This window comes from Capricornis sumatraensis, chromosome 11 (assembly GCF_032405125.1).
Source record: "Capricornis sumatraensis isolate serow.1 chromosome 11, serow.2, whole genome shotgun sequence".
In the NCBI taxonomy this organism is placed as follows: domain Eukaryota; kingdom Metazoa; phylum Chordata; class Mammalia; order Artiodactyla; family Bovidae; genus Capricornis; species Capricornis sumatraensis.
The window spans coordinates 99637829-99659868 of NC_091079.1; the positions used below are offsets into that span (position 1 = coordinate 99637829).

General features: G+C 50.2%; 1 non-coding gene across 1 annotated transcript; it reads right to left on the reverse strand.

Annotated features, from left to right (window-relative positions):
- Window positions 1–21617: 21617 nt before the first annotated feature.
- Window positions 21618–21691, reverse strand: TRNAR-ACG (transfer RNA arginine (anticodon ACG)). The gene has a single exon. It is a non-coding gene; the product is annotated as a tRNA-Arg (tRNA).
- Between the last annotated feature and the right edge of the window lie 349 nt (window positions 21692–22040).

Here is a 22040-nt window from a genome sequence, read left to right on the forward strand (position 1 = left end):
GGCTTGGAAAATTGGAAAGGAAGATTTGTTTCCAAATGAAAAGTATAGCACAGTCACAGTTGGCACTCCAGCATGAAGGGCTCTGCGGGTAGGACCGGGCTCTGGAGAGAAAGAAATGCTTTGAGCCTGGGGCCAGATCGCTATCAGGGTGCAACTGGGTTCTTCCCAAACTGACTCTTCTGCCTTCCTCTGCTTTAAAGAAACAGCTTCATAACAGGACTTCTGCAATCATAGAAGTCAGCTACCTTTTTCTAGTCTGAATCAGTAGCGGTTACACGTAGAAACTTCGTCTTACTGGGCTGTGCCGTCTCTCCCTTAGTTGACTGCTGCACTCTCAGGACAAATGCTGTCCCTGGAGCCTGTGAACTGGATATACCCTCCAAACGAATACAGCTTCTGTCTCATCCAGGAGTTCTTTCAGAAAAGATTTAGACAGCTAGATAGTGGGACTTCTCTCCTAAGAGTCATCACAAAAAGGAATGAGGGTTTAGCTTTCATAAATAGGTCAGGTGGCACAGTTGGTAAAGAATCCGCCTGCCAATTCGAGACGCACATTCGATTCCTGGGTCGGGAAGATCCCCTGAGGGAGGGCATGGCAACCCACTCCAGTATTCTTGCCTAAAGAATCCCATGGACAGAGGAGCCTGGTGGGCCAGAGTCCATAGGGTCGCAAAGAGTGGGACACGACTGAGCGCACACAAACACACAGGTCCTCCCAACAAACTGCATAAGGTAGAATCTGACCAACCCGCCCCTACCTGGCAAACCAAAGAAGCCTGAAATTCTAGGTTTAGCTTCAACAGCATCAAATGAAACATAGAGCATGCAATTTACAATTAAACAATTGTAAATGGCTTAAATAATCCTCCATTTCCTAGCTGTGTAATTTGGGGTCGGAAGGTTACATTCCCTGACTTTCAGTTTGATCCATTATAAAATGGAAAGAATAAGGAATGGCCTCATAGATTGTATATAACAAATGAGATCATGTAAGTGGTTCTCCTTTGCAAAGCCAAACAAAATACGCATAGCTAACATGAAAATGTTTATAATTATTATTCATTACACATTTATCTTGTATTACTGGTATCTGTTAAAATAGCTTTTCCCTTTGAGAAAAGCACTTCAGTCACACCAATTATTTGCACTTTAATGTGAATAAAAATAAAAGTAAAGAGGCCTTGCCTCGCTTGATGACTGAAAGGCTCTGAGAAATAATAATGTTAGACTAACTATGAAAGCAGACATGGGTCTTCCAAGAGGCTTAGACTGAACTTTCTCCTCTTCAAAACATCTATGTTGCTACTGGGCTAACTTTCTTTTCTCCAACAGAGAAAGGTAGAAGATACCACTTTTCAGTCAATAAACGAGGTACTGAGTGCTTGCTAAGTGCCAAGCATGGTGGCAGGTGCTGGGAGTGTAACAGACACACAGGTCAGCGGCCCTTGGACCCTGCCGTCCGCGTTGGTGACCGACTCCACCGAGAGAGCAAAGGCCAAGACAAAGCCTTGAGATCCTCTCGTGCCCGAGGGTCCGGGGTGTGTGAGAAAGCGGGTGAAGACAGACCTACAGAGGAGCAAGATGGCGGGGAGAGATGGGTCCAGAGTAGATATGGGGATCAGTTTTAGGCAGGAGAAGGAAGGTCTTCCGTTCTCTAAAAGGAACCAGTCATTCCGCAGATACGTTTTCTTACTCCTTAGCAACTGCGCTGGGGCCCCAACAATTGAGTGACAAAAGGCTGTCACACGCTGCGTTTCCCAGGAAGTAGCCTCTGCCATGGAGACCAGCATGCAGGGGCTTTGATAGGCAGGCGTTTCTGAAGATCAGCCCCGGATGTGCAGGGAGAGGATGGAGGCAAGCTTGGGCAGAAGGAGGGGTGGAGCTCCAACCTCAGCAAACCTCCCGGGGCTCCGGGCGGGGGTCTGGCCCTTCAGGGTGGCTCCCAGCGGGGCGGAGACGCGGCCCCGACCAGCGCTGAGTGGGCCTGCTGGGCGCGGCCCCGGGCCAGGGGAGCGCTGCTCTCAGCCCCCGGGGCAGCGGGCGACGGTCTGCCCAGCACTCCAGCCTCTGGGGAACAGTCCCTCACGGCGGGGGACGTGGCGGGCACCGCCGCGCTGCTCCCCGCGAGCCCCTCACCCGTTTACAGACGCCAGACGCCCACCCAGCAGGGGCAGCAGTGTGCTTCCGGCCGGTGGGGCTGGGCGGAAGGGTTTGTTGAGTCAGGGTTCTCGCATGCAAGCACTCGAAACTCCAGCTCACTGAAGGACACCAGGATTTCTGGAAGGGCAGGGGTTGGCTCAGGAAACTGATGAGAAGGCCCAGGAAAAGAGCTCCAGAATAGAAGGAAGAGCAGAGAGAGGATGGGGCCCAGGGACCCCACCGAGGTCCTCTCCTCCGAGCAGCCTGCCCTGGATGCCTCTCCTGAGGCCATGCACACGGTGCCGCCACCCTGCCTCTGGGATGAATTCTAACGTGCTCCGCGCTGCTGCGCACCACGGGCTCCACGCTCAGGGACGCAGGGATGCAGCTCGAAGCCCGTGCTTGGCCCAGTCCGGCCGGCGCTCTCACGCCAGCTGCCAGGACTAAGCGTGAGGCATCCTTGGCCAGAGGGGAGGACCTGGCTTCCACGTCAGCTCGTGAAAAACGTGTCCTCGGGCATCGACATCAGAGGGGCCTCAGACCCTGGACCGATCTTTTAAAATCCTAGAGACAGATGATCGATGGTGGATGGATCGACAGATGCAGAGATTGATAGAGATCATGCAAAGACCGGCCCACCGACTTGGCCCTGCGCTCGCGAGAAAGGGTGAACGACGGTCACGCAGGGCTTCCCCTGGGGGCTCAGCGACATAAAATCCGCCGCCAACCCAGGAGACACAGTTTCGATCCCTGAGCCGGGAAGACCCCGCGGGCCACGGGGCGACAGAGCCCGAGCCTCGCGGCCACTGAGCCCACGCGACGCAACGACCGAGTCCCCGGCCCCGAGCCTGGCCCTGCGACAGGGGGTCCACTGCGATGGGACGCCGGCGACCGCAGCTGGGGGCCGCCCCCTTTCTGCCGCCCCCAGGGAGAGCGTGCAGCGCCAGCCCCAGCGGCGACACACACAAAGGAAAACGCTGTTTCCACTAGGGGGACGCACACCGGGGGCGGGTGGGGCCAGCGGACACGACCGCCCCACCGCCCGCTCGGCCTGGTGGCAGGGCTGCGAGGGTTAGGGCTGCTGCGGGGCTGCCGGGCGGCCTCGGGCTCCGCAGAAGGAGAACGCGCTCGGGGGACCCGGTCAGAGGCGGGATCAGAGAGACCCGAGACCGCGGCCCGCCCGCCCGGCGCAGCGCTGCCCTGAGGCTGCGGCCCGGTTCCCCGCAGCGGGCGGAGGAGGGCCTTCCACCTGCGGTCACACGCGGCCAGAGGGGAGAAGGCGCGGGGAGCCTGCGAGCTGGAAGTTTTCTGTTCCAGCAAGTGAGCGGCCCGAGGGCGACGCCAGGAAGAGAGAGGACCCAGAGGGAGGCTCGGAGAGCGCTTCTCTCCTTGTCCTCTCCTCCAGACGAAGGAAGGGCCAGGCACGTTTATTCCCTGCCCGCAGGACTCAGGCCGTCTCACAAATACCTTCTCTTTAAAACTGCACAAAGGCTATGATCCTCAACCTTAACCAAGGCAGAAGCGGGGGTCACAGACTCTGAAAACAGCAAGACTGTCAGAGCTCAGGAAGGGCAGGGGTCTCTCTCGTTTATCCCATGGAGCAGAGTGCCTCCATGCTCTGGGAGTACCCGCTCTCTCACCCCACTACATGCTAAACCCTTCCCTGCGCACGTGGCCCTGATGGGCACTTGGTACTTCTCAGAGTTTTGCTTCTCAAATGGGAATTTGTATTCTCTGTATAACATGTCTGGGGGCTCTGAGGTCCCAGACTCGGTATAAGCACATTCCTACAATGCCAATTCGTTTGTTTGGTCCACAGCACTTGGTGTGTGGGGTCTTAACTCCCTGTCGGGGGATTGAACCTGCAACCCCCGCAGACGAAGCACAGAGCTCTAAGCACTGGAGTGAGTGAGTGAGAGCTGTGTCTGACTCTTTGCAGCCCCAGACTGCAGCCTGCCTGACTCCTGTCCACGGAGTTCTCCAGGCAAGGATACTGGGGTGGGTTGCCGTTCCCTTCTCCATGAGCCACTGGACTGCATTGGAATTTCCTCCTATGCTGACAATTTTACTTGAGGATTCTGCAGGGCTGGGGTTTCAAGTAGGAGAGAGTGCAAAGTGGAATAGTTTCATTGGCTAGTGTTTAAAAAAATTTTTTTTTTCATTAAAGAAAGCACAGATACCTTTAAGATGTGAAAATGTAAGACCAAATAGGCCATGTTGAAGAAATCACAAGCTACTTTGGGCAGAGCCCTTTGAGATATGCATTCACTTGACTGTACCATTAAGGGTGTATTAATGGCAACGTTTGAGAAAGATTAGTTATGAAAAGAAGACCTAGGGAAACTTGGCTAAGCTCTCCACCACCTCCCAAGGCCACTCGTGTTGCAAAGCATCTCTGGCCTTCATGCCTGAGCTTCCTGATCTTGGGAGAGCACGACTTGCCGATGGGTACTGGGAGAAGTCAAGCGTTAGGGGAACACCCTGAGTGTGACACGCCAGCCTCTGCGAAGGATGGAACCTGCCAGAGACAAAAGGATGAGTCAGAGGCCCATGAGTATCCCGGACAGACAATGAGATGAAGGGCAGCAAAGGAAAGCTTTGGCTTGGGGTTGGGAAAATCTCCAAACAGTAAGAACAGTTAGGTGGCCGACTCACAGAGGAAGCAAACGAGGTTCCCCCAACACTGAGCTCATCAAACCCAAGAGCCCTCACTCAGCCTCGTCAGAGAACCATCTGAAAACACTCCGGAAGGACAGGCTGGCCAAGCAGGTCATTTTCAGCTCCTATTTCTGTTGCTCCATGGAACGAGGGTGATTCGAACCGTATGTCTTTAAAACCACTCTGCATGTGGTGGTTTGGTTGTTTGGGTTCTTTGAAAGTACCACGTGACCCTGGTCCTTGTGACAAAGCACAGAACTCTCACAAACAAAGTTCATTTCCATCCTGACTCCCTTCTCCTCTCTTCCCTGAGCATGTCAAGGAATGTGCTTTCTTTTAGAACTTGTTCCAGACTAAACTGGATTGATGTGCTTCAGGTAAATCGTGAGGCCAAAACAGGAGAATATGAAAGATCCCACACTGGGTAGGATCAAATTTCAGGGCCGCCTGGGGTTCTGAATCTGACACTGGTACCCAGGGACATGTGGTTAAAAACAAAACACACACTGGTTGTTGTTAACCTCAAAAAGACAGGGATGAGCCTTGAGCAGACTAACATGCCTATCTTGTGGGCAGATGTTTTATGAGTATCTTATTCCAACTCTAGTCAAAACAGTTAAAACAGCCTGGCCTTTGAAATCAGACAAAGCTGGGTTCTGGCATCCTGGCACACAGAAAAAGACTTTGAAGAGCTGCCTTCATCTTTTCCAAGCCTCATCTGTAAAATGGACACAATAAACACTTCCACCAAGCATGGCTGAGAGGATGAATCGAGACAATGTCTGCGGTGGCGGGCGAACAGCAGGTAATCGATAACTTTTAACAAGTAGTATGACAGAGGTTCTGTCCGAAGCCCTCTTAAGATGATGTGCTTTCTCAGTGTCTAGTGCGTTAGTTCAGATGTATATGAGATACACGCCATTGTTACGATTATTAGCCTTACTGGATGATTTCCTACTTCATCAAGAGACACAGTTGCCTTTCTATTTGGAAATGGTCTTACTCTTCATCCGATCAGGCTGCTGCAACAGAATAACATGGACTGGGTGGTGTAATCAGCAAGCCTTTATCCCTCACAGTGCCAGAAGCCACGAGGTCCAAGAGCAAAGCGCTGCTAATCTGTCAGTTCAGCTCAGTCGTGTCCGACTCTTCGCGACCCCATGAATCGCAGCCCACCAGGCCTCCCCGTCCATCACCAACTCCCGGAGTTCACTCAGACTCACGACCATCGAGTCGGTGATGCCATCCAGCCGTCTCATCCTGGTAAAAACCCTGCTCCTGGGTTGCAGATGACGTCCTCTGACTGTCTGCTCACACAGCAAAGGGAGACCAAGCTCTGTCAAGTCTCTCGCCTTTATTTTTGGCTCTGCCGTGTGGCATGTAGGGTCCTAGTTCCCTGACCAGAGTTCCAAGCTATGGCTCTGCAGTGGAGTCTTAGCCACTGGACCACTGGGGAAGCCGCCACGTCTCTTTTTAAAAGGGCACGAATCTCATTTGTGAGGACTCAGCGCTCATGACCATATTACCTCCCACGTTTCCCACCTCCGAATCCCATCATCTAGGGGATGAGGGCTTCAACATGTGAATTTGGAAAGGGAGGCGAAGGGGGCACAAACATTTAGTCCATTGCAGAAGGGAGTGTTTCTCTAATAGTGCCCTGACCTCAGACTGCAAGCAGGGCTCTGCTCTGTTAATTTTTGGTCCCTAGGGTGCTCTTTACTTCCCAGACTTCCTTCCTCAATCCCTTCCTGAATCTGAAGGGATTAACCTATAGCCTGCTTTCCAGACACTGTGGGTTAACTCTGCCCTTTTAGGTTTACCTAAACAAATATAACACTCTCTAACATCTGCCATTTAAATAAGAGGACACTTACGACTTACTCGTTGCAATGAGAATGTCAAGAAGAAATGGATAACTGCTTGTGCTAGCCTTGGCAGCCTGTCTGGGTTCACCAGTAATCTCTTTTTTTGCCATTGCTGTGACAGCCACAGGTCAGGCGCACAGCTTTGACAGTGCGTCCGCCTGAGTAACCTAGAGGACTGCTCTGATGGGAGATGGTCCACAATCCAGAGTTTCTAACTGTGGGATCCAACACACTTCTCTGTTGCTGCCAGTGTTTCAGCTGCTACAGAACAAGGAGGGGGCCTTTCAGATGGCTCCGCACCGCTCGCTCAGACACCAGTCCAAGCCCATGAAGCAGCTGTTCTCCAGTTTGCTGGTGATCACTTGTGAATAAAATCAGGGTTTTGTCCACTCCTAGGCAGCGGGGGTATCGGGGATGTGTCCCTGCCAACGCAAAATGTGCCGGTGTCATAGATAAACAAGGAAGCAGAGAGCACAGACCACAAGGAGCAGAGTCCAGGCCAGAGAAGGACAGAAGGTCCCTCAATTCTTCACAGCATCAATTCTTCAGCGCTCAGCTTTCTCTATAGTCCAACTCTCACATCCATAGATGACCACTGGAAAAACCATAGCCTTGACTAGATGGACCTTTGTTGGCAAAGTAATGTCTCTGCTTTTGAATATGCTATTTAGGTTGGTCATAACTTTTCTTCCAAGGAGTAAGCATCTTTTAATTTCATGGCTGCAGTCACCATCTGCAGTGATTTTGGAGCCCCAAAAAATAGTCTGACACTGTTTCCACTGTTTCCCCATCTATTTCCCATGAAGTGATGGGACCAGATGCCATGATCTCCATTTTCTGAATGTTGAGCTTTAAGCCAACTTTTTCACTCTCCTCTTTCACTTTCATCAAGAGGCTTTTTAGCTCCTCTTCACTTTCTGCCATAAGGGTGGTGTCATCTGCATATCTGAGGTTATTGGTATTTCTCCCGGCAATCTTGATTCCAGCTTGTGCTTCTTCCAGCCCAGCGTCTCTCATGATGTACTCTGCACAGAAGTTAAATAAGCAGGGTGACAGTATACAGCCTTGACGGACTCCTTTTCCTGTTTGGGTTCAGCTGCTCGAGCAAAGCTAAAAAGAGACTAGCCCACTGCTTCCAGTTCTGTGGCGAGAGTAACCTCCCACCTCTCAGGACTTTCTCCAAAATGCAAGGGACATTTTTAGGTTCTGGGCAGTCAGAATGACTAACATGCACGACATCCTCCATTCTGACTAACGTCTCCCCAGATCCTTCTTTGCTTCTTAACATTTTTGAAAGCATTGCTCCTGTAAATACAGTGAAATGCTTCTCAAGACAACCAGACTCTCAGAGTCATCTGATGGGAGCAAAACAACATCTTGTTGGGCCCCGCAGCGAGCCCCAGGTTCCGGATCTTACTCCTTCCTCATATTCTTCCACTTTGACTAGAAGAGACGTCATTACTCAGGACTTCCCTGGTTGTCCAGTGGCTAAGACTCCAAACTCACAATGCAGGGGCTCCAGGTTCAATCCCTGGTCAGGGAACGAAATCCCACATGCTGCAACTAAGACTCAGCACAGCCAAATAAATCAAAGTCATTACCTGACAATATATGATATGTACACACATATGAAAATGAGATAGAAGCAGCAGGTAATGAAGTATACACACACGCCTGTGTGCACACACACATGCATTGCAAGGTAAGAAATATGGCTTGATGTTATATTCCTCATGTTTGTAATTGAGATGAGGCTACAGCTGATGCTGGGCTTCCCAGGGGGCACTAGTGGTAAAGAACCCGCCTGCCAGTGCAGGAGACATAAGAAACACGGGTTCAATCCCTGGGTCAGGAAGATCCCCTGAAGGAGGGCATGGCATCCAACTCCAGTACTCTTGCCTGGAGAATCCCATGGACAAAGGAGCCTGGTGGGCTACAGTCCACAGGGTTGCAAAGAGTCAGACACGACTGAGCAACTTAGCACACGCACATAGCTGATGTTACAGGTTGGGTTCTTTGAGAAGTAAACTCTGAGATGGCATTTAAATTTCAGTATACTTATTTAAGAGACGCCTTGGATCAGCACCTGTGGAAAGGTGGGGAAGGAAGCAGTGTAGACAAAGGGCAGAGTCAAGCTGCAGTGCAGGCCCTTTGGGGACCCTGGTTAAGCAACGGGTAGGTGAGTCATACAAAATTCATCCATCTCAACCCTCCCATCTTTAAAGTCTTTAGATTCCATCTCTACAGTGAAACTGGCATCTTTTTCATGTAGGTCCAGATTTCAGTCAACCAAGTGAAAAAAAATTAGAACCACTCCCAGATGTTTAAACATGCACAATGAACCCAACAGAAACTGAAAATGGACCAGTTTCCAAAAACTCAGCCTGAAATAAAACGATCTTCTTCCAGTTTTAACCCAACACCCTCAGAATCCATTCCTGCACACATATCTTAGATTTTTGTCCACATAAGTTAGTAAATTCTTATAATACTTTTGGAATATAAAATTCTTCTCTCAGATTTAATTTTTTAAATGTCTCCAACCCAGATATTCTCTGGAGAAGGAAATGGCAACCCACTCCGGTACTCTTGCCTGGAGAATTCCATGGACAGAGGAGCCTGGTGGGCTACAGTCCCTGATGTTGCAAAGAGTCGGTCATGACCGAGCATGCACACATGAGGCTCAAAGATGTCACGACAGCACATGAAGAATTAGGCCCTCCTACTCACTCGCTCAACTTAGAAAGGGGCCATACATTTAGGAAAGAGCTGTGCCCTCAAGCTCTACTCTTTATTCACAGGGCCTCTTTTTTTCCTTTGCCTCTTTGAATCCGGGTGCTACACACCCCTTCCCCAGGTCACCTCTAGGGAAAAACCCCATAAACACCTTTGCCCCCAGCCTGATAGTTGCACTTGATCCCGTGCTGGTCGTGGGGTTGAAGAGACGCCGAGCGGCAGTGTTTGCAACGCCTCTCCTGCGCCTCTCAGACTTCCCGCTGAAGTGAGCAGCTGCCTGCAGCTCAGCTCCCTCACTGTCCACGGCGAGCCTCTGGACGCTTCTGTCCTCGTTACACTCTAGCTCACCTCTCAACCTTTGGAACTGACAGTCTAAAAATCATTGGCGTTATCTTCTATTTTGACTTTGAATGAAATAGACTTTTCACTGTTAGAAGAATTTGAGAAACTAGAAAGTTTGTAAGATAGAAAGTGTATAAACGTGGGGTATTTCACTATACTCAAATTTTCATGGGGATAATAAAAATACATGGGCTTTCCCAGTGGCACAGTGGTAAAGAATCTGCTTGCCAATGCAAGAGAGGCAGGTTCTATCCCTGGGTGGGGAGGATCCCCTGGAGTAGGAAATGGCAACCTGCTCCAGCATTCTTCAAGGGGAAATCCCATGGATAAGAGGAGCCTGGAGGGCTAGAGTCCATGAGGTCAAAAAGAATCGGACATGACTGAACACATATACACAGCCCAGATATTATAGGAGCAAGTGTTTAACAGTCAGTCAGTCAGTAAGGTTGGTAGAGAAGACCCAGGAGGAAATGACTTCTGCAAGAGTTAGAGAAGCGGTCACGAAGTTCAACAGCAGTCTTGGAAAGGGGTGAACCATTTCAGCTGGCCGTGAAGGCTCACTGCAGTTGCGAGTGTGGACACTTAATTCTTTTACAGGGTCCCATTCTAATTCATGGAGGTCCCATCCTATTTCAATTTCTTCTAACTTTAGAAGAAGTCTAACAAACTTTGAATTAAGCTGATTCTGTGATATGTCAAACCTCGGAACAAAACTGTTTGGTTTGGGGCCATCCCCATCCTAAGCCTCTGAGAGATAAGATATTCTTTTCCATAGCCATAGAAAATACCTTTCTTTCAGGCTGTTCCTTGAGCCAAGAATGTAGGAATTAGTTGGCTAATCTCTTGAAAGCTCTCTCAAGTGCCATTAGAAGTAGCCGCCCCGTGCAGAACAGCCTCTGTTTGTCCGCCCTGATCGACACTCCATTCGCTTCCTCCCTCTTTGCCCCTAAAAGCCATCTCCAGGTTCTGCATCAACCAGGTGAGCTCAGCCTTGCGGCTTCAGGTTGGCTGCGGCCCCTGGGATGCCTGAGGGGGAGACTCAGATTGAGAAAGATAAGGGAGGGTCTACCTCCTGGCCTGCAGCCTGCCACGACAGCAGGCAGCGGCTGGATCCTTTTACCAAAGTCCACAGTTGCTCTCATTCTAAACCTGCGGCTGCACCGACAGCTGTCTGGGGCCCTGGTGACCTCTCCTCCCTCTCGCTCTTTCAGGCGCAGGGGCTGTGAGGGCCTTGCTGTTCACGTCCCTTCGCTGCTGCACGGCCTCTGGTTGATTTCCCTCAGCCCTGCTCACAATAGTCTAATAAGCCCTTTGTTAGACTTTCCTCAGCTACCCTATTTGAGTGTGCCATCTCCTTTCTGCTGAGACACCACGTGATACACACCTCAGCCAAAAGTTCTCAAATTCTGGGAGTCTTCATTGCACCCCAGGGCATGAAATGACTCAGTCCACCAAATCTTGCTTTTGATATGCGTTTTATCCCAGACTGACAAGCTTCATCAGCAGATTCTCAACTGTGCACCATGAGCTCTGGATGCTCAAGACCAAATCTGAGCGGAACTTCCATTGTTCTTCATTCTAATCGTTTCAAGGAGCCCACAGTTCTCACATTGTCCTAAAATACACCTGCGTATACTACTGGTTCCAGGATCTGCACTTGCCAAGCTTCTTGTTTACAAAGGACAGAAAGTACCACTGAATAACTTAAGCAAAAGCAATGATTTCTTGGGAGCAAATTGGTAGCTCACAGGATTGACAGGAAAGTTGGAAAATGATGCTCTGAATGGAGTAAAAGGAGGGAAAACATAATCAGAGTCGCACCAGAGCCACCTCTCAGGTCGGCGCCACAGAGCGCTCATGGCCCCAGCGATGCGGGGTGCAGTGAGCATTGATGATCAGGGCTTGACGGCCCCAAAGCCACTGAACTTGAACGCCCTCGCCACCGAGTGCTCAGCCCCACTGCAGCTGTCCTGATAACCTCTAATTCACGGCAGTTCTTTCTTTAGTCCATTGACTCCAGCATTTTCACGTCAGCCGCAGACCAACCCTGAAATTAGTGTCAACATGTAGTTCAGCCTTTTTATCCTTCTCTGACTCAGAGCTCTTTGTCTGTTCTGCCACCTCATCTTTGTCCTTTTATCCCCTTATTAGACATTCTAGCAGAAGACATTTTTCTCCCTTTCTCTCATAGCAGAGTGAGGTGTAGCTTGAGCAGAGATTTACAAGTCAAATGTTCATAAATTCAATATTTCTATATAATTTCTTAGAATTCTTTCTTAGATACATTTAGTATTCAAATGTCAGGACAAAGTTCTACTTCGGTATAGAAGGCTTACCTAAATATTTAAGTCACACTAAGGCTTTCAACCTTTTCAATAGTCTGGGACACTGTTATATCAAGTTGCCTTGAAAGGAAATCATGGATTTGTTCCTGGTTTTGTTAGGTCAAATATGTAAAGGACATATCCTCTCGACTTCTTGGTTCCACAAAGAATCATCCAAAATACCTCTCTTAGATATGCAAAGATAGGACAAGAGTTAATGGGAACCATTTGGAGGTATTTGCCAAAAGCCCCTCCAGATGGTCTTTGCTGTGCCAAAGACACAGCACGTCTGTGATTAGATGGTGAGGTTTGCATGGAGCTTCATGGACTTTGGGATACGCAGGTGGTGTGCGTGCTCACTCGCTCAGCTGTGTCCGACTCTTTGCAACCCTATCGACAGTAGCCCACCAGGCTCCTCTATCCATGGAATTTTCCAGGCAAGAGTTCTGGAGCAGGTTGCCATTTCCTTCTCCAGGGGATCTTCCTGACCCAGGGATCGAACCTGCCTCTCCTGCATTGGCAGGTGAGTTCTTTACCACTAGCACCACCTAGGAAGCCCACTTAGGTGGTAGATGCTTCAACAACTTCCACTGTGATGGTCAATATTAAACTCTCTCTGATAGATTGGAATGATGTCAACTTAAGTCCCACAAAGGCCTTCGAAAAGGGCTCACAAAGACGGAGCACAGACAAGCCCAGGGTCAAGGCCAAGGCCCAGTGCTTACAGAGGGAGAGGTGATTCTAGCGGAGCCTGCTGCTCACGTCCAAGCTTGTCTCAGCCAACAACCATTGCGAGCCCTTTGAGAACAACACCTTTGCAAGAGGAGAAACCAAAGCACTCTAACAATGGTGAGCTCTCTGGCAGCGGATGACAAGGGGGGAGTCAGATTGCTGTCCCTCGAAGAACCACTGTGGCAGGTACAGAAACCTGGGTCAGCAGTGTCTTCTACCAAAGCAACTTGAGATGCAATTAATGTGAATGTCAAAAAGTTTAAGACTAATCTTCCTTTGTACTGTGAAGCGGATGAGGCAAATTGTCTTAATGAAATGGAACTTTTACTCCTGAAAGATTCCTGTTGCGGTCATTCTGTCTTCTTTCTAGAGTACTCTTTGTACACTTCAGGAAGAGATAACTTAGTAGATGTATGATGTGTGCGTGCATTCTAAGTTGCTTCAGTTACGTCTGACTCTCTGTAATCCCATGAACTGTAGCCTGCCAGGCTCCTCTGTCTATGGGAGTCTCCAGGCAAGAACCCTGGAGTGGGTTGCCATGCCCTCCTCCAGGGGATCTTCCCAACTCAGGGATCAAACCTGTCTCTAATGTCTCCTGCATCGGCAGACGGATTCTCCACCAATAGTGCCACCTGGGAAGCTCAAATGTATGATGAGTCAGACTAATGAATGAATCAGTAAAGCCATCATTGTGCTTAACACAAAGATGCACCAAAGTCCAAGCCTTGAAGAGCAAAGTCATGGTCTTTAGTACCTCTTCTATCTTCATTATACCTGCCTGCTTAAACCTGTGGTATGGACATTATCTGCTGCAAAGACTGGATCGTCATTCATTCAATGAATAAATTTAAAAGTCTTACCAAGTAAAACTACCTGGTTAAGTATAATAAGCCCCAGACTGGGAATAAACTGACCAAGTTGATTCCCAGACCTCATAAACATTTAATTATCTTTGCAAATACAAACAAACAAGTTACTCTCTTTCAACCCAGTCCTCATCTGTAAAATCCATAAAATGGAAAAAGTAAGACCATTCTTGTCTACAACCCAGAGTGACTATGAAGATCCAGTGGGATAATGTATGTGACATAACACTGCAAATCGGATTAAACAATGCATAAATGTGAGAGATGACCTAATTCATCTTCCAGTTTTAACTGGTAAGTTTGGAATTGGCAAGCACTCATTTGAAACAACATTTCTCAGAGGAGCTCAGGGCCTCTCAATCATCAATTCCCCAAGGCTTTTCAAGAGAGTCATAGGACTGAGTCTCCACGGCCACATTCAGAGCATGAAAAGCCCATTTAGCTGTCATCCCCTGCTATTGGCAGACTCTCAGGGAATGCCAGCAAAATGTCTGAAATTGGAACGGCAACCCACCAAGTACATCCAAATCTTTCATCAAACTGTGCCGAGTTTAGAAGCAATATTATGTTAACATTACCCCCACCATGGATTATTTCTAATGAAACCGATCTGCCAAGGTGAAATGAGAGTATGTGTCACAGAGAAGCATAACTGGATTGACCTGAAAACTGGCTTGAAAAGTAAATATCCTTTCAATTAAAGATGAGCAAAAAGATTCCAGAAAATATCAAGACTTCTGACTCTTTTAAATTTGTGGCCTGTCCCTTGGCCCAAAGTATAACTGTCTTTTAAAGCTTCTGAATGTAATTAAAATAAAAATTTGTAATTGTTTATTGAATTGGATTCTCCTGATGGCTGAACTCTTGATTGTAGGCTGGCAAACTTCAAAGGCAGAATCAGCTCCTTCAAGCTGACATAGTACCATTCAGGATGTGGAAGACACCACACGGTCTCTAAGTTCAGCCTCTGAATGGTCTTCATTTCCTTCCTCTCTTTCACCTTCATCATCTTCTGCTAGACCCCAGAATTTTATGGTCATTCTATTTTCTGCACACTACAAAATGGGCTCTAGGAATATAAAAATGGGTAAGACTTGAGCCTTGGTCTTGAATATTCTGCTTTTACCTAATCACCTTCTTAATCATTCTTTCAATCTTTGATCAAATACTTCCTCCATGATGTTTATCCTTATTCACCCAGAAAGACATAAAACTTCAGGATTTAACTGTTCCTTGAACATGTGCCCATTCCAACTCGTACCATATTCTTTGTAATTATTAATTAACATATTTCCTGGAAATCAATGATCAGGTCTTTTCATCTTTGGACGCCAATACCCATATTGTATTTGGCACAAAATAGGTGTTTAAAATATTTGTTGAATAAATGATTCTCCAATCGAATCATCCTCCAGATACCAAACACTTTTGTCTACCCTCTTAGTGGCTCTTCTTCCAAGGCCCGTTTCTTCACTGCTTTTTTTTTTTGGGCAGCGCTATGCACCATGTGGCATCTCAGTTGCCTGATCAGGGATAGAACCTATGTCCCCTGCACTGGACGCTAGGAGTCTTAACTGCTGGACCACCACGGTTACAACCTCACTGCTTTCAGTACCCACCTTGGGCCTTTCATCACCTTTTGCTCTATCTTTTTCAAATAAGTTTTTCATATACTATTCTTACACCTCTCAGATCCATTTTCTATTTCTACCAAAGTTATCTTAAGTCTGCCTCCAACCATCTTACTCCATTCATCAAATATTGTCTCCTCGATACACAGCAAAAAATACACTGTTCTAACTGACATTCTTCAGCCTATTTCTGCCCTCACACTCCAAGTTCCCTGTGTGCCTAAATAGTTATGCATTTTTGTTATCTCTATGGCCTTGCTCATGTGTCCTCTAAGCCTGTCTACTCAGGTTTGCCTACTGAAAACTCACCAATCTGTAAGGTTTTAGCTTCAAAATCACACAAAAATCACAGAAGCCCAGGCTAACAATAACCTAGTCCCTCAAGCTTAGTAAAGTAGCTTGCAGGAGTCAAGTCTAAAGGCAGAGGCAGCGCTGAAACCTGAACTCCTGCCTCCAGAGCTCTTTACACAGACGACCGCCCGAGGCGGCCTTGGAACGTGCAGGAGGTCACGGTGAACAGAGAGGGACACACACGTGTGAGACTCCGGGGGATCTGCACTGGAGAGTGCGGTTTAAGCCATCCCCGATGAGGCAGTTATGACAGCCGTGGCATCAAGGAGATGCTTGAGAGAAAGTAGAGAAAGGGAGAGAAGAGGGCCCAAGGCTAACCCTTGAGAAAATTTTCTTTTTTTCTTTGTAGCCACACTGTGTTGCATGTGGGACCTTGGTTTCCTGCCCAGCTGACACACCTGCACCCCCTGCTGAGGACGTGCAGGGTCCTGACCACTGGACCAGCAGGGAAGCTGGTCCCCTAAAGCCTCAAGAAACTGTGATGGAGAGTTGGGAGGGGAAAGACGTTGTGAAGAAAAGGAAGACTCAGCCAGAGATGGAGGGAGACGTCCAGGAAGGCGCAGCAACTTGGAGTCTCCATGAAGACGGCCGGGATCCGCGGTGGGAAAGCCTGCCCGAGGTGGGGAGTGAAGGAGCGGCCTTTGGATTACACGGCATGGAGGTCACTGTGATCTCAGCTGGAGGCGTGAGAGGCGGGAGCCGGTGGGGCGGAGAGGAAATGGAGCCCCGGGTGCAGACAGGCCTCTGAGACGTTTAGCCCTGAAAATTGGAAAGGATTAGAAGGCTGTTTGGAGGAAAAACAGAAGCTGTAAGAGGACACAGGTGTAACATGAGGGGAATTTTTTTCTTCACAGATTGCAAGAGAGCCGTGTGTTTAAGTATTTATGGAAAGTGTAAGAAACGCCGCGGGAAGAAGGAACCACCCCTATGGACCGTTGAACAGGGTCTTTTATTGGGCGGTAGCTCTCGGGCAGAACTCCCGGGGGCGGGTAAGCAGGGGAGTGAGGGGGGTCTGCGAAGCAAAGGGAGTCTGCGAGGTGTGAGGGGTGGGGAAGGGGTTTTATAGCCCGGGCCGGGGCTCCCATATAAGGAAGAAAACGCGGGCTCAGTGGTGATTGGTGTTCAAGGGCTTCGTGTCGGCTCCTGATTGGTCGGCTTGGTTGCCGGCCCGTCTCCGGGGTGTGTCTGCAGCGCCCTCTGCCGGGGCATGTCCCAACATGCCCGGGCATGCCTCAGCACGCCTGAACTTTCCCTGACCTTTCGTCCTGACCTCGCCCTGACCTTTCATCCTGGCCTTGCCCTGACCTTTCAGAAAGATCCAGCTGAGGGGGGCTCATTAATAATGTAAGGCCCCTGTGAAGACAGAGAAGTGTGGAGTCTGAAGCACATGGAGGAGGGGTTGCCCTGAGGGGAGGGACCACCCCAGAAATGGAACAGGAAGTGGAGACAGCCTTCGCTCTGGAGACAGGCGCACACTCGCTCGGCTGAGCTTAAAGAACTTGCCGTCTGATGGGCCTCAACTTCCTGTGCAGGAAGGAGGGGACACTGAGCTGTTCAGAGGGTGGGAGCTTGAACAGAGGTTGGGACAGGGTGACGGTCCCCGCGCAGAGAGAGCTGAGCGCCGCGTGGAGGCCCACAGGACTGTGCAATCACCAACTTCCTGTGATTCCACTACGTCCTACTGTGCGGCCTTCACCGGCCTACTCAGGCAACGATCTGGAAAAGCAGAGAACAAAGGTGTGTGTTAGAAAAGCAGAGAGTAAGGGTGTGTGTTAGCCACTCAGTCCTGTCCGAGTCTTTGCAACCCCCTGGCCGGTAACCTACCAGGCTCCTCTCTCCCTGGGATTCCCCCGGCAAGGATCCTGGCTGCTGCTGCTAAATCCCTTAAGTCGTGTCGAACTGTGTGCGATCCCATAGACGGCAGCCCACCAGGCTCCCCGGTCCCTGGGATTCTCCAGGCAAGAACACTGGAGTGGGATGCCATTTCCTTCTCCAATGCATGAAAGTGAAAAGTGAAAGGGAAGTCGCTCAGTCGTGTCCGACTCTTTGCGACCCCATGGACGGCAGCCCATCAGGCTCCTCCATCCATGGGATTTTCCAGGCAAGAGTACTGGAGTGGGGTGCCATCGCCTTCTCCAAAGGATCCTGAAGTGGGTAGCCATTCTCTTCTCCAGCAGGTCTTCCTGAGCCCAGGATTGAACCCGGCTCTCCCGCATTGCAGGCGGATTCTTTTCCATCCGACCCACGAAGGAAGCGCTAAAATAAGCTTAGGGTTTTGCCAGAACAACGTGAGAAGAAACAAGCAGCGCGGAGGCAGGGTGGCTCTGGGGACTGGCACCTAGGCGCCCTCTTCGCAAGCGAGCGGTAGGGGCTGGGCCGGCCCTCGGCGGGGCACCCAGAGCTGCAACCAAGGCCGGAAGCCGAGGGCCTGGTCGCAGGTCCGCGCCGCGTCCTAGGGGCGGCGTCCGGCGCGGCTGCCGACGAGGGCCCGCCGCCCACTTTGCCTCAGTCCCACGGCCAGGACCCCGAGAAGAGGCGGACGAGGCCCTCGGGCCGCAGTGCACGGCGAACACCCCTCACCATCGCCGAACGTGCGCAAGTGTCTGCAAGCACCTCGTCCCCATCTTGGAGAGGAACAAGGAAACAGACTGAGCGGGAGGCTGCAGGCTCTCGGGAGGACGCGGGGGCGGTCACAAAGCGCGGGGCTTCGCTCAAGACCCCCAGGGCGAGGCCCGGGGAGGACAGCCCGGGGCGGGTGACGGCCCGCACCGACCGCACGCGCAGGCGGCGCCTTCTCGCGGGGCCAGCGGCGTCTGCGGAGCCGCGGCTCTCGGCGACCGTTTCCGCTCGGGGCCCGCGGCCCGCTCCGTCAGTAGCGGGGCTGCTTCAGCCCCGGGCCGGCCGGTGGAGGGCAGAAGGGCTGCGGGGGGGAGGCTTCCCCGCGGCGGCCCGCCTCTGCCCAGACGCGCGCCTCGCCTCGCCTCGCCCACGTGGGCCGGCAGGCGCGATTGTCCGCTCTCTGCCCTCGGGCCCGGCGCGTGGCCCCTGGACACGCAGCAGGCGTGCCCGCGGGAAGGCTCGGCCTCGGCCTTCTCTGACTGCAAGGGCGCCACCCCAGCCCTGAAATCCAGGGGACACGGCGCCTCTCCCCAGCTCAGCAACGAGCAAAGATTCCTGCCAACGTGTCAGTCCCGCCGGGGCCACGAGATCTTACCTTAGTCCAGAGCCGTCCGTTTGCCCCAAAGCAGGGACGTCCTCTCCCTTTCCCGAAATCAACACCCCACTGTTTGATGAGTCATTGCTTCCCTGACATTGGCAGAATTCGCTTGACACGCTCCCAGAGGGAAGAAAATTACACTGCAATCAAACCACACTCTCTCTCCTTTGCCTTCTCCAGCCTCTGCAAGCGAGCCTCTGCGAGCTTACCTGGCTCAGACGGTAAGCGTCCGCGGCGCGGACCTGCGACCAGGCCCTCGGCTTCCGGCCTTGGTTGCAGCTCTGGGTTGCAGCTTAATGTTCACCAGTTAACAGTGGAGGCCTCTGCAGCTACCTCCCTTGCTCATCTAACTCAGCTGAATTAGAGCTGGCTCATGGCTTTTCAAAAAGTAAACAAACGAGGTCTCCTAACCTGGCTCAGATGGTAAGCGTCTGCCTGCAGTGCGGGAGACCCTGTTCAATCCCTGGGTCAGGATGACCCCCTGGAGAAGGAAATGGCAACCCACTCCAGTATCCTTGCCTGGAAAATCCCATGGACAAAGGAGCCTGGTGGGCTACAGTCCATGGGGTCACAAAGAGTCGGACACGACTGAGAGACTTCACTTTCTTTCTTTCTTTTCTTTCTCCTAACCTCAGACAGGATCAGGACACTCAAATTTTTGTCACTGAGAAAGAATGAGACAGAACCAGTCAATAGGTGACTATTGGTTCGGTACTTGTTCATTACAGCACTGAAGAGGTGCCAGTGGCCAGCTTAGAATCTGTCGAGGACCAGCCAACATTCACAAGGGAGCCAAGGCTAGGCCAGAGGCAGCTAGTGAGGAGCGCGGCGACCAGGTGGGATGCAGAGGAGATGAATTGGTGAGGGTGCTTGTGTGACAAAAAAGAAGTTGAAGCAAGACCTTTGAAACGACGAGGCTGATGATGGTAGGGTTGGGAAAGGTGTGTGTGGTTCTGATTGCTTTCTGAGTTTTGAATGGGTTCATAAACCCTAATTCACAGAAGGGAGACAAGACCAGCTCCTGGGTGAGTCAGCATTCCGTCAATTACGTATCAAATTCAAGCTCAAACTAACTGAAGTAAGAAAGGCATTTGCTGACCCATGTTACTGAAAAGATTGGCAGAAATGTCTACCTGCATGCTCATGCGAAGAGTTGACTCACTGGAAAAGACTCTGATGCTGGGAGGGATTGGGGGCAGGAGGAGAAGGGGACGACAGAGGATGAGATGGCTGGATGGCATCACCGACTCGATGGACGTGAGTCTGAGTGAACTCCGGGAGTTGGTGATGGACAGGGAGGCCTTGCGTGCTGTGATTCATGGGGTCGCAAAGAGTCGAACACGACTGAGCGACTGAACTGAACTGATGCTTGGCTGAGGCAAGGAACCCAGGGTGTCTCTCTACCTTGTTCTGAGGCCACCTGTGACCTACTTGGAGTGACAGCTCCTCCTGGAAGAAAGAAGACTATCATGGTCCAGCTTCACATCCTCCTGGGGTCCAGTTTCGTGGGAAGAAGCATCTCCTTTCAGGACATTCCAGCTAAAGGCCCTCTGTGTCTTGTTGGTCCTAATGAGGTCACATGCCATTCAGAATCACTCATGAACTCAAGGAAAAACACATCTATAATTGGTCAGATCTGAGTAATCTGCCTGTGAAACTGGAATGGATCCTTGTCGTTCAAACCATATGAAATCAGAGATAGGTAAGAAAGTTTTCTTTTTTTTTTTTTTGGCACTGCCTCTCAGCATGTGGGATCTTGGTTCCCTGACCAAGGATCGAACCCTTGACCCCTGCAGTGGAAGCGCAGACTCTTACTCACTGGACCACCAGGGAAGTCCTGAGAGGTGGTCTCTTAGAAGGAGATTGGAGCGCTGCTCTCAAAAGAGGGGTGCAGCGGATCCCAGCAGCCAAACACTGCAAGTGGCCCTCACAATTTACTGAGACTTTGTAATGATCTCTATATTCTGATGACTTCTAAAAAGATCAACACAACTAAATAAAATCTAGTTTATGTAACTGAGTTTTTCTGTAATAAACATAGCTAATTTTCATGCCAGGTTTATCTGAATTATATTATTCTGACAATGATTCTACCAAGGCTGTGCCTTATCATATTTTACAGACAGGAAAGTGAGGCTCAGCAAAGTGACTTTTGCAAAGTGTCACATTGCTAATTAGCGGGCGAATCAATGGTCACGGACAGGCAGACTGAAGCCAGAGAGGCTGCTTGAAAGTTTTCAAGTGATAGTAAAGTCTGGTCCAGACTTTTCACTTGAGAGATGATTAAGAAGAAAAATAACCAAATCCCTGAGGGACAAAATATCTTACCTGTAGTGAGATGCAAAGACACTTATAAGAATTTATATAATTTAAAGCTACATGCAAGAGCTTTGGTGTCCAGAAGGCCCAATTTATTTTCTTGCAAAGCTAAATGATTGCAAAGACGAGATGTCATCAAGGTCTAGAAGTCAGTCCATCTTGCTGGATTACTCAGGTCTCTTCAAACAGCCAACCAGGGAAGGAGATGCAGAGTAGAGGTCGGGGGACAGGTGAGGAGAGACGGGTTTAGGCCCAGCCATAGGCAGTGGCTGGGGCAGCACAGAGCCAAGAGCCATCTATATTAGCTTTGGTTGTGAAGTCGCTCAGTCGTTTCCGACTCGGCAACCCCACGGACTGTAGCCTGCCAGGCTCCTGCATCCATGGGATTTTTCAGGCGAGAATACTGGAGTGGGTTGCCATTTCCTGCTCCAGAGGATCTTCGCGACCCAGGGATCGAACCTGGGTCTCCTGCTTCGTAGGCAGACGCTTTTACCATCTGAGCCATCAGGGAAGTCTCTGGTTAAGGATAGTAATTTGACGATCCTTCCCTCCCTCTGAGAATCATTTGAAACTCCTCGTCCTAACATCCTTCTGTTCCTCTGACATTATCAAGTTCTTAGATACCAGGAACGCACTCATGAATAACAGAGATTATGAGCCAAATATTTTCTAACCCAGCCAGAGAGGAACCAGTGGCAATCCACTCACTAAAGAACGTAGAGATAATTGTTATCTCTTACTTGGTTAGACAGCAATGGGAGTACCACGATGGGAGTAAATAATCTCGACTTTGGAATAAACTACTGGTGAAGGGCGCAGTAAGAATTCTGTATCTGAATTGAGGAGATAGATTCAGAAAT